Below are 12459 nucleotides of genomic sequence, written 5' to 3'. Positions count from 1 at the left end.
TCAAGCTTTTTGCACCCACGACAAGACTTATCGTCACCTAAGAAGCACTTGGATAGCATTAACGAAGTTGAACTGTCAAAATGGGACAATGTGTCAAATTATCCAACGACTATGTTATGCAAATTGTCGTCTGTCAAGCTTCTGTCATCTACCGCTGTCATTCTGTCATCTACCGCTGTCATTCTGTCATCTACCGCTGTCAGATATGGATAACTATCACGATTTCGCGTTATCACGGCCGTCACGCTACCATCTACCGCTGTCATTCTGTCATCTACCGCTGTCAGATGTGGATAACTATCACGATTTCGCCCTATCACGGCCTTGTCACGCTACCATGCTAAGCCCGCAGGAAAGGAACGTGATTTCCACAGAAACGGTACCTAACAAAGTGCACATTCGGGAACAGAATTTAAGTGACCCGTAAAATAACGAGATTTCAAGTTTTCAGTCGAGTGCATTCAAAGAGTTTTGAGTTATAGATGTTGGCGAACCTACGTGACATTAAGAGAGCAAAAGTCAGCTGTACTTTACATTAACTTTCCGACAAGAAGAATCTAATTAAGAAAGTTTCCTCAAGTTTGGTCATATTATAAATGCAGAGAAAAGAAGCTAAATTCTCGTTTACTGGCAAGTGTAATAGTATTTTCTTCTTGCATCTTAGACTCTGAACTTATACTTTACTTCGTATCCTGTTTAACTTAGTTTACGTAAGATGACTTGATACCCGCCTTGTTTAATTTTTACCCAATCTACATTTAATCTTTTTTATCAAGATTGATACATTAATCTCGGAAATCATGAATAAAGAATTAATTTCGGCTCGAACGTCCGGTAAAAAAGAATCCTCATATTAAAATTCTCAAAACACTTCGAATAAAAGTATACCGGCGGTTACATAGCTTCTTTATTGTGGCATTTTTATTGCGTAATAAGACAGAATTTAGATGGATAATCTCGGGCAGTGAACGAGCGGAATAATACGAAAGGCATGTTTGGTATGACTTTTCCATAGACATAAATAATGGAAATGGAACATGGCTACGTGCGGCGGGCACGGAATAGATAATTGCACTAATGTAAAAAAGTCGCACTTATATAAAATCGACGAATCGATTTATGTAAATACCTACTAAATGAGTCATAAAAAATAATTGGAGGTCACTACTCAATGGCTTACTTATGACAACGCAACGTTAATTTCAGTTGCTTCCACGTTTACATCCTGTAAGAAAACTGAGTTGTAAAGACACACGGGTTGATGTACGTAAAGGTGACTGTCCATTTGTGACTGCCGCTGCACTGCAGTTGCGACGTTACGCGGTCCAGCACTACTGTAGCAGCACGACTGCTGCTGTTGCGGCGTGCAGTCGCGACAGCGTTAGTTGATGGCTTGTCAATGTCAAGTCATATAATGTCAGACGTACAAATAAAATACTTATTTTAGTTTTGTATTTTTTACGAGAAGAAGCGAGTGACGATAATGCTACATGTTACATGAAAAAGAAGACCAGTTTGCCTTTCTACAATAGTACAATAGTCAGAGTCCGACGAAGGCAGCTACGCAATATTAATATAAAATCTGATATTTAATGGTGATCGTTTATTCAGGGAATATTGCCGATTAAATGAAAAGCAATTCAACATTGAATGAGACTTAATAATTGACGAAATACAACCAAATTCCTCAAATGAAATTAATGCAGAAGAAAAATATTATTCTTAACATTAAGGTAAGATCACATTGTGAAATTTTCTTCCCCATCCTCTTGCCTGAATGCGTGACCACCGCACACAGCAAGCCGACGCAAACGGGACTCATGTAGTTCGTGATATATACTACTTAATCCACCTGCATCAAGTATAGGTACCTACTCGGCCGTCAGAAACGTGCGGCTGGATTTAGAAGTCTGTGATAAACGTCCCCTCAAAACCATGCCAGGTAGGCTCTTTATCAGGTCTTTCATTGATTTCTGCAGTGATTCGTGGGTTCCGGAGATGGCGATGCGACACGTAACAATAAATTATCCAATGGTGGGCAGACAGTCGTTCCGTATTAGCAAAGTATTACAGATTTATCTTTCTAAGTATTCATATTAAGCCAATTTTACTTTCTTTAGGTACCTAACAATGAAGTATGATGAATAAAATAATTTGTAAGAGCTATAAGTAATTGCGCAATTTACACTTCATATTGTCCAGTTTCGTATTTCAAACTGAAACACAAATTTAAATCTTATAATTCCTCTCGTGTTGCAGGTGTCCCACTCTTCATGATATGACCGCACCATCCATATAAAACTTGACGGGCGAGACAAGAAATCCTTAAGCTATTTCCCTCACCTTGGCCGATAGAAAGAACTTTTAATAAATTAATTTGAATAATAAATGGTTTCCTCGTGTTGGTGTAATGAAAAATTACGTGTTGCACTGTAACAAAGTTTGTTTAACCCTCATGCCTTGAGATCCCCGCAACTGTCAATATTCTAAATTTTAAAGCATTCGCTTCTCTCGTAGTTCAATTTTGTATCCTTTCCTACGTTTGGGTATCAATACCATGAGATATTAAACAACATCTTTGCCCCTTGTAATAAAAATTAATGATTGCTTCTTTTATTTAGCTCAGGAATGGCTTTGCAATGACAAAATGAGAAAGTGTCACCATAAACGACATTATATAATTATAGTTTGTCAAAGGACTGTCTCATTTCAAACATTAGATAACCAACTATACTATGATATTACGACTAGAGTTGCCAGGAATATTCGCAACTATTCGGTATTCGGCCTATTCGGCCACTTTGCCGAATATTCGGTATTCTATTTGCCTCTCTATCGCTCGTGCCCTGTCGAGCTTATAGGCCTTATGGCTATCTTCGCAAAACTACGAAAAAATATAAGAACAGTTTATATAATGTATTTATCATGAAATGTTAAAAAAATCACATAGGAAAATATAGGGACTGTCTCAATTGAAACAGACAGAGAGAATCATATACTATCTTTGTCTTGGGCTAGTATACTATAGCACCCAAAGGAAATGGATGAGTAGATTTTTGGTTGTTCTTATTTACTGACAGATTTGGTTTGCCCTTCGAGCAACACGGAAGGGAGTCGGCATTCGCACTATTTCCCCTCTGTCGAGGTACAAGATCAATTGTGCATGCATACAACTAGCGCGGTACGTACAACACACACCTCGTGTTGCACACAATAATTGTGTAATGCGCTCTTTATTATAAAGAGATCGAGGTGTGCAAGACTTGTCTTTGACGTGTGTCATTTTCTATGGATTTGTGTCATCATTAGAGATTGGATTTTGTAAGTAGTGAGTGAGACTGTGTGCACGTTTTCCTCCGTAAAAAATGGCAGAACGATTTGTACGGTAAGATATTGCTTGGGCTCCTCCCTTCCGACGTGTCGGAAGCCGGTGTTGCTCGAAGTGTTTGCCAGACTATAGTTAACTTCCGAATTTGACGCTCTCTTTTCGGACCTATCATTATAGTTTCCTGACTGGCTCTGTGACATGGCTCAATCTAGGAGGATATTACCAAACGGAGCCGCCACGTCTGTAATTTGCGGTACATAAACGTCTGCCAATTTTTGCGGGGGAGGGGAACGTGAATGTATACGTAACGTCAAAATAGCCATGTCAGATAAACGTCAGTCCATACATTGTGTATGACCATTGGCCGACTATTTTCGACAGAGGGGAATGCCAATGGCTACTCCGTTTTGTTATATCCTCCTAGGGCTCAATATAGATTAGCAAAAAAGTTTACAGTAGGTACAGTCGCCATCGGATATATCGGAGCGACCGAGGTGCTAAAAATATCTGAACATGCACTCTAGCGCCTTGACAATAAAGGCGTGTTTAGATATGTGTGACCTCCTTGGCCGCCCCGATATATCTGCGATATATGGCGACTGTACCATCGGGATTCTTTGTCCGTGGGTGTAATAAGCTCCTTAGAACGTAGTGGTTATATCCTCTTTGCTTAGAACTACTAATATCTGTGACCAAAGACATTTCAGTGCAGGTGACAGATTTGACGTGCGGTCTGCAGCCGCAGTTGCAATAATACACCAAATACGCAAAAATGGCCATGCTACGTGCGGTCGGTCTTGTCATTCATTTTACTATGGAAATTGACAATAACACCGACGTGTCGGAGCAGTAGTGCAGCTGCGGTCGGGAAAACGTTAAAATCACCATATTACGTGCAGTCGATATCGTCATTCATTTTACTATGGAAATTGACAATAACACCGACGCGTTCAGGCCGCTGCAGTAGTGTCGGTGCAGTCGCGCAGCTGCGGTCAGAAATGGACTGTCACCTTAATACGTAATGCAATGGTGTCGGTTCAGTGATATTTTTATTCACAGAGCGCCTATGTGCGGTGACAACGATTCTTCGTTCACGCTTCTTAATGCAATGTATGACCCACTATGATCTTCTGTATAGCCTGAAAGCCAGGGGGCCATCCAGCTTGGCCGTTTATTGAAGTGTAATCCCATTGGCGCAGACTAAAATTAAATGGAGTAAGTAAAAGAGATGAGGCCGGCTATCTATAAGAGCAGCCAGAACGAATCCGGTCGGAGTTAAACGCGAATCCTTGTAATTTATATCAATTTTAAGCTCATAGATTAATAGCTACGCGTTAGATATTTTATCCATGCCTTAAATTCTTACTCTTTTCCTGCAGCTGCCTACAATTAAGTATACTAGTTTGAATATTTGTCTGTGCGACAATTAGATATTACCTAACACGTTTAATCATCGTGACTACAATACGGGCCACTCAAGTAAACCTGGCTGAATTTGATTAGGTATGACTTTCTATCTCAGTGCACATGATACTAAATGTATTCCAGGAACTGCATAATATTAAAGGTGAAAAGGAGCCAATATCTTGGAAATGACTTGATTTTATTCTTTCAGATGGAGTTTTCTAGGTGACAATGTAATTTATCTAGGCATTTATTACGTCTTAGGTGTAGTTTTACAAACTTAAGAAAATGTTAAAGTATACCTATAGTATTAGTTCTTTCGTTTATGCACTAGAAATTAGGTACGTTATTATATTTTTTTGACCTTGAGTGAATAAGGGCATTGGGGCTCGAATAAATATTAATAGATATATTGTAATAGTAATTAAAAACTATGGTAAGTAAGTTTCGAGAGAGAACGCACTTCGTAGAATTATTGTCCTACTTAATTGAGCTAACACTTGGGACTAGTTAGGTTTATTTTTGCAACACTGTCGCCTAGTATTTTATTTATTTATATGACTTTCTACCTTTGATTGCGCATGGTAGGGGTTTGCACCATAAACTTAAATTGATAGATAAATAGACTCGAGCATCCTCCGTGGTTGCGGTCAAACAATCTCGTTGCATCTCCCCAACCACTTGATAGCTTGATACGTATCGCGTGACAGACTCTTTTAAGCGAGATTTAGACTAGCAAGAACTTGCATGCAATTTACGTTACATTGCTGACTACTAAGGTAAACTGCATTCAAAATGTTTATCAGATACCGCAATGTATTAAAAATTGCATGCAATTTCTTGCTAGTCCAAACCTCGCTATAAACTTCCTAACAGCGTGGCCCGAAACGCTATGTCACCGTGGAGAATATATATTATGAGACTAGAAAACAGAGAACTCTGCCAAAAATCTGTAAGTTAAAAGCTTAGCGCTTAGAGCACTGTGGTATATTACTACAGGCACAGTATTACAATTATTATTCCCTTAGAGATATTGTAATACTGTGCTACAGGCTAACATTGGTGGTGGTATAATGCAAACAAGCGACCAACGTTTTAGAGATCCATGTGCGAAGTGTGAAATCGGGGCCCTGAAACTGAGCTTTCCACAAGTTCTATTTTGTAATATATAATGTATAATAAGATATATACAGTGGTACTACGTAAACGAAATTAATAACTAGCTTAAATCTAAAATAGGCCCTTGAGGCATTGTACCAAGGATGCTGGCGGCATTTCCCCGCTGTATCGCAATGCTGATACGTTGTGCGAGAAAGCCGCCAGCTCTAAATATAAAAATAATTGTATGTACTTAATCGAATTTAAACTGTTGTTTTAAAGGAATAATATCTATAATTAAATGTATAATATGTAATGTATAATGTATTAACATAATAATATTATAAGGCGATCCTGTTGTATTTACCAGTGTAAGATTCTTTAAAAGTAGCTAGAGTGACACCTATTTTCAAGTCTGGAAATAAAATGGATCCTGGAAACTACCGACCTGTCTCTGTGCTTCCTGTTATCTCAAAAATTTTTGAAAAGATTATTTATAGCCGCCTAAATTGTCATCTAACACATATAAATTTTTTATTCAAAAGACAGTATGGTTTCCGGACGAAGTCTAGTACGCTATCTGCAACAATTGATCTAGTAACGAAAATAAAAGAGAATATTGATAAAAAAAAAATATCACTAGGCATATTTATCGATCTAAAGAAAGCGTTCGATACAGTTAGCCATTCAATACTTTTGGAGAAACTCACAAATCTAGGTGTTACAAATACTGCATACAAAATGTTTGAGTCATATTTAAATAACAGGATCCAAGTTGTCAAAATTAACAACCATATTAGTTCTCCTCAACCAATCAAATGTGGCGTCCCACAAGGATCGATTGTCGGTCCACTTCTTTTTTTAATATATATTAATAGTATCTGTGAGTTGAAATTACATGGAGAAATCAGTTTGTATGCGGACGATACTTGTATATTTTATTTCGGATCATCGGTCGACGATATTGAAAAAAGGGCACAAGAAGATCTTAATACCCTCCATACCTGGTTTCAAAATAATCTACTTACCATAAACATACAAAAAACAAGCTACATACTTTTTAAGGCTAAAAATAAAAAAATAAATGAGGACCTACAGCTCGTTATCGATAATACACCAATAAAAAAATCAATGGAAGAGAAATACCTAGGACTTGTTTTAGATAGTGGTCTTACATGGACACCCCATATAAGAAAGATAAAATCAAAACTTTCATCACTGCGCGGTTGCCTATATAATATAATGAAATGCCTCCCTAAGCAAATTCGCCCTAACATATATAATTCGCTGGTTAAATCTCATTTGAACTACCTTATAGAAATATGGGGAAGTGCAAGCAAATCTTCTCTCAAACAATTACAAATAACACAAAATAAACTAATAAAAACACTTTTTAACTATGATCGCTTGACTTCTAGTTCCAAAATTTATTCGGAAACTAAGATAATGAATATAAATCAGCTTTACTATTATAACACGTGCATAGTAATAAGGAAAATAATAGATAAAAATATTCACTCTGAAATAACATTTAAAACTAAATTTAAACAAGGAAACATGCCTTTACGTAATGCTAACGACCTCTGTATTAAATCGGCACGAACTAAAAGCGGTAAGAAGAATATAAGTTTCGAAGGGGCACAATTCTATAACAAACTGCCAAAATGTGTAAAAGAATGCAAAAGTTTTAATTTATACAAACATAAATTGCATCAATACGTAATTTCTAATATCTAAGTCCGGCCCTGGGAGTTTGCGAATCGACAACAAAGAATGTGCGATAAGCTCATGCAGTCAACTGCATTTTTTTTTAGGATTGTAAATTTAAACACTTAGTTTATAAGGTTGAAATTAGCACACCATAGCATTTGCACCAGTGATTAGCATATAAGTATTATAAGTTAACTTTTACGTTTTGCAAAATACCCACACACTTGTGTAGCATAAACATTGTTATAAGAATGATTGCCTTAGTTAATAGTTATATGTACAAATGTAATATTAGTTTTTTATTTTTATTTTATAGATATAATAGTGAGTACTTACATTTAATGTAAACTGCTCTTTTGATGCTCTTGTAATTCAAGATACACTTGTATTGTATGCAATTTTCTCATTAAGCGAAATGTAAATTTCTTTGGGAAATAAAGTTCTTTAAACCTAAGATGCCCTAGAATATATTATCATGTTTTTTAAATATGATATTCTGAATTCGTATACTCGTGACTACAAAATACCTATGTTAAGCAGGACTAGTTAATACAGTCAAAAACGGTCGAACAATGAATAATTGAACATGGCAAGACTATAAATTAGGGTTTTGTGTTCCCAAGTTTTTCTGCCTTAAAATAAAATTTATACTATATACATACTTATTAGTGTTATTACATATTATTATTTTAATAAAAGTTTCTCTATCTTAACCAAAACCCACATAATAAAATTTGGTCACCGTCTAAAACTACCCAGTGTCCAATTCCAACATTAAAACTCGATCTTTTTTTAGACGTCTCCTAAGGATAACAAAGGCGGGTGATAATGCTCAGATTATACGGAAACTATCCACTCGTCCAGATTTATACGTGCCTCTGTTTTATTGGTTGCCGAGGGGCATTCATTGCCCGGGGCGTGATTGAGCCTGGCATGTTTTTTCTTTAACTTTCCTTTTGGCCTAGTGCGGAACATAAACTGTCCTTAATTAATGTTAAGTATAAACAAAATTACAGTTTGTGATTGAAGGAAATAATAATTTAGTAAAGGTACCTAAAGGAAAGTGCGATGCTAATGACGATATTACAGAAAGGAAGTTATGGAAAGAGTCGTCTGATAGCATATATGAGTAAGCTTTGGTAGTTTTTAAACATTTATTTACATACAAGATATATACAGTGGTACTACGTAAACGAAATTAATAACTAGCTTAAATCTAAAATAGGCCCTTGAGGCATTGTACCAAGGATGCTGGCGGCATTTCCCCGCTGTATCGCAATGCTGATACGTTGTGCGAGAAAGCCGCCAGCTCTTTGGTCACCAGTTACGTCAACCAGACGCTTCGCGATTTCTGCAAACAACTTATGCGCGCTGGGACCCCATGGACCTAGAGTAGTTAATTGGTAGTTAATTTTGTTTTAGAGCGACGAGGTCACAAAACCACCGCATGAATTACAAATACATCAAAACTATTGTCTACGCTATACAGAAAAAAACTAAAACCGAATTTCTAGTGGTACCTACCTAATTGGCCAAAACCAAAGTAGTTAGTAACCTCGCCTCGGTCCAAAAATTGTGACCGTTTGTTTCACCGACGTTCTTAACATTCGGGAACAGCAAAGAAAAATAGAACCTTAATCTATATTGACCCGCGGCTTACAAGTTGAGAAGTAATATACCTAAAGTTAAACTATCAATCCTAAAAATCGTAGTCGAGAGGTCGGCGGTAACGGGCGATTGCAGTTCAGATGGGAGTCATTTTGTCAGCGTCAGCCGCCATAAAACTAGAGATGAGCAAATAATAAAGACTATTTACATGCAATGTTATACCTACACAAAATGGTTGTCAGGGACTGTCACGGCTATACGTGTAATGGAGCAAGTTTACCACTAAAACACATGTAACATGTAACGGCCCCGGCGGTGTCAGGATCAGTTAAATTTGATTTACCTGGCCGCTATCACACAATGAAATAAAATAAATGCATTTTATGCACAGATATTGCACTATCCACTTTTAACTAACCCTATCAGAGACCTATTCAGTATACTTCCATACATCAACTACGAGGTACAGTAGGTATGTATGTATCTGGCGTTGCATGGAAGTTAAAGGTGAAGTTCGGATCGCTGGGTAAACGTCACCTTTAACTGAGTGATGGATTGAATCTCATATCATAATCGATTAATCGCGACAGTAATTCAGCGGCGAATGTTACTCATTTTATCAAGGAAATTGTCAGTTCAGCGGCGATAATGTCGCAACTGTAATACAACTGCAGTTGACATACAAATCACTTTTGTACTCTTCATTAATTTATTACAGTCTGGTCCCATATACATATTTTGTATAAGCAAATTGCAAAATACCCTGCCTCCGTTAAACGCCATAACATCTAGCAAGCCATATGTAGCATTTTATTTTATTAATTTTTATTTGTGTTATGTCAAATCACTAGAAATATAGAACTTCGATACCTCGTCAATCTGACGCCATCTACAACAATGATGAGAAGTGAAACTTTGTAGTTTGCATTACTGGTGTCTGGTGTGTATACTTAGTACTATTAGACCTTTGCGTCTTTATTATTTACTGTTCTCTACCATCAATAAAGCCTTTCCCGTCCGCTGCTTACGCAACGCTACACTTCCATAAGTCCAATGCAGTGTGTGGGTCCACTTTGCCACCACTTTGCCAAATCATAATCATTAGTGCCTCGTAGCCCGACGCACGACCTAGATATCCTAAAACGCGTGAAACTATTCACTGAGTGCTCTTTACTACTCGGGCCAACTCACTTGGTCATATTTAGCCAAATACTCGTATTTATATTTTACATTAATTTTACCCGTCTCCGACAGCTAAAGGACGAAAAATGCCCTCATGTTTCTGTTGTGTCTTTCACCGACGCGTTAAAACTACTGAGCCGATAGTGATAACCGAGGTGTTAGGGATATATAAAAGCTTTAAACTGACTTCCGACTAATGAAAGTTTTATAAAAATCACAGCCCGTTAAAACTTCTTTAGAGCAACGAGTCACTGGGCATAAAATATGTACTATCTATAGATTTCTCCTTGCCCTTGCCTACGCTTAGTTATATCATACTAAAGGGTAGCTGTTTTTTTGAGTTAATGAGGCTTAGTTAGTGTGTATGATTATTTACTTAGTCTAATTTTCGTATTTTATACGTTCACCAATTCATTGGCGTCATGAATGAGAAATAGCGAAGACATATATTAGCGAAGACAGTGCGGCAAAACGAGATTTCTGATGTGGGTAGTCTAAATGTGTCTATTCTCGCATATGCGAATTGTATATTGGTTAGGGTAATGTGACCTAAATTGTGACAACGCAAAACTAAGGTTAATTGGATAAATTCAGAATTTTACTACAGTTACATTAGTAAGTAAACATAGATCCCTATGGGGAACCTCTTTAACCTCTTCTAACCCCATCAAATAATCTAACCTTAGAGTAGTCGGTCAGTTATTTAGTTCGGATTATTAGACAGTTAATATCTGTGATTGTTAGTCCGGTCCCGAACTACTATATTTATAGGCTCACCACGCCCACCAGTCCCGTTATGGTCTCAAACTGAACTTTAAACATTACAAAGATAAGACTGGTTTTTTAAAGTGAAAATAAATACACGTGATACGATCTTATAAAGTACAATATAATAAAATATAAACTAACTAAATTGAGTCTAACAAAATAAAGTAATAATAAGTAAATACTACCTTATCTTTATTATAAAATGGCGTAGTTACCTGGACGTTTATATTACTCGTACGTGAATTATATTAACAAGTCTATATTTCAAGAATTTCATAAACACTAATTAAAACGTTATCTCAACATTTCTCAGAATGCCTTAAATATATTCTACCGGCATTATGGATTCTCATGACAATAATAATTAACCTCATACTTTTAGGGGAATGAAACACTGCGTCCGATTCGCACGTCGATCTGAAGTTTGAGCGTGACAACGCTATGCGTATATTATTGCGACATTCCGCTCGCACGTCGTCGAGGTGCGAATCGGACGCAGTGTGCCATGCTCCTTAATCCCATTGGTTCGGTTTGACGTTATAACAGAGTTAATGAGATTAAAACTGAGGCTTACTACAGAAAATTGAGAGAAATTTTGCGTAAAAGCAGACACGTTTATCCTTAATCAATTATTGACTTTGTTAGCCAACTCGAACAACATATAAAATAAAAGCTAAGTTAAAACGATTTAAACCCTCTACAAATTGTATATAGAGATGTCAATCACAATGAAAAAATCAACGATGATCAACTCTGGCCAACGTGGGACCCTTGTCAATATTAAGCCAATGAAACAATGGGCCAATAACATGTCAGGAGGCCAACTAAAGGGGCCCACTGACTATCAGTCCGCCGGACGATATCGGCCTGTCAGTTGTTCGGAACTGTCAAATTTTTGTTCTAACTGACAGGCCGATATCGTCCGACGGACTGATAGTCAGTGGGCCCTTTAAAACTTACATTTTAATGACAAAATGATGTTATCATTCGCCCGTGCGTCTTGCTCGCGTCAATACATCTGTGGCCCTAGTCTCGCGAAGCGTAGGTCTAAAAGGGCATAAGTGTTACGTGGAAGTCACGCCCTTTTACAACTGCGCTGCCCGAGAATTGTAGGTACCTACCCTTTTTCACTAGGACCACAGACATGTACCAACAAGTATGAGAGAAATTCGAGCGCGAAAGATAACAAAATGATATATATATCATTGATAGTTTACAAATGAAGGATTAATGAAGTCTACCTACTTTCAAATGATCAGATTATAAGTTTTGGTTTAGGTAAGTAACTTGGCTGTATGTACTCGTACTATTTACAATCTGCTTTGAAAAATCGAGCATTGCGCCGCCAGAGATTTCTACCT

At 37.2% G+C, this 12459-nt stretch overlaps 1 protein-coding gene across 1 annotated transcript in view; it reads right to left on the bottom strand.

The window, feature by feature from the left end:
- Positions 1-12459, bottom strand: part of LOC134743223 (uncharacterized) — a 281924-nt gene that overhangs the window by 126621 nt on the left and 142844 nt on the right. The gene's annotated exons all lie outside the window — the stretch shown is intronic.

The sequence above is a fragment of the Cydia strobilella genome, chromosome 7 (assembly GCF_947568885.1).
Source record: "Cydia strobilella chromosome 7, ilCydStro3.1, whole genome shotgun sequence".
Lineage (NCBI taxonomy): Eukaryota > Metazoa > Arthropoda > Insecta > Lepidoptera > Tortricidae > Cydia > Cydia strobilella.
The sequence above is the reverse complement of the archived record's forward strand: the minus strand, read 5'-3'. Positions and strand labels throughout refer to the sequence as shown.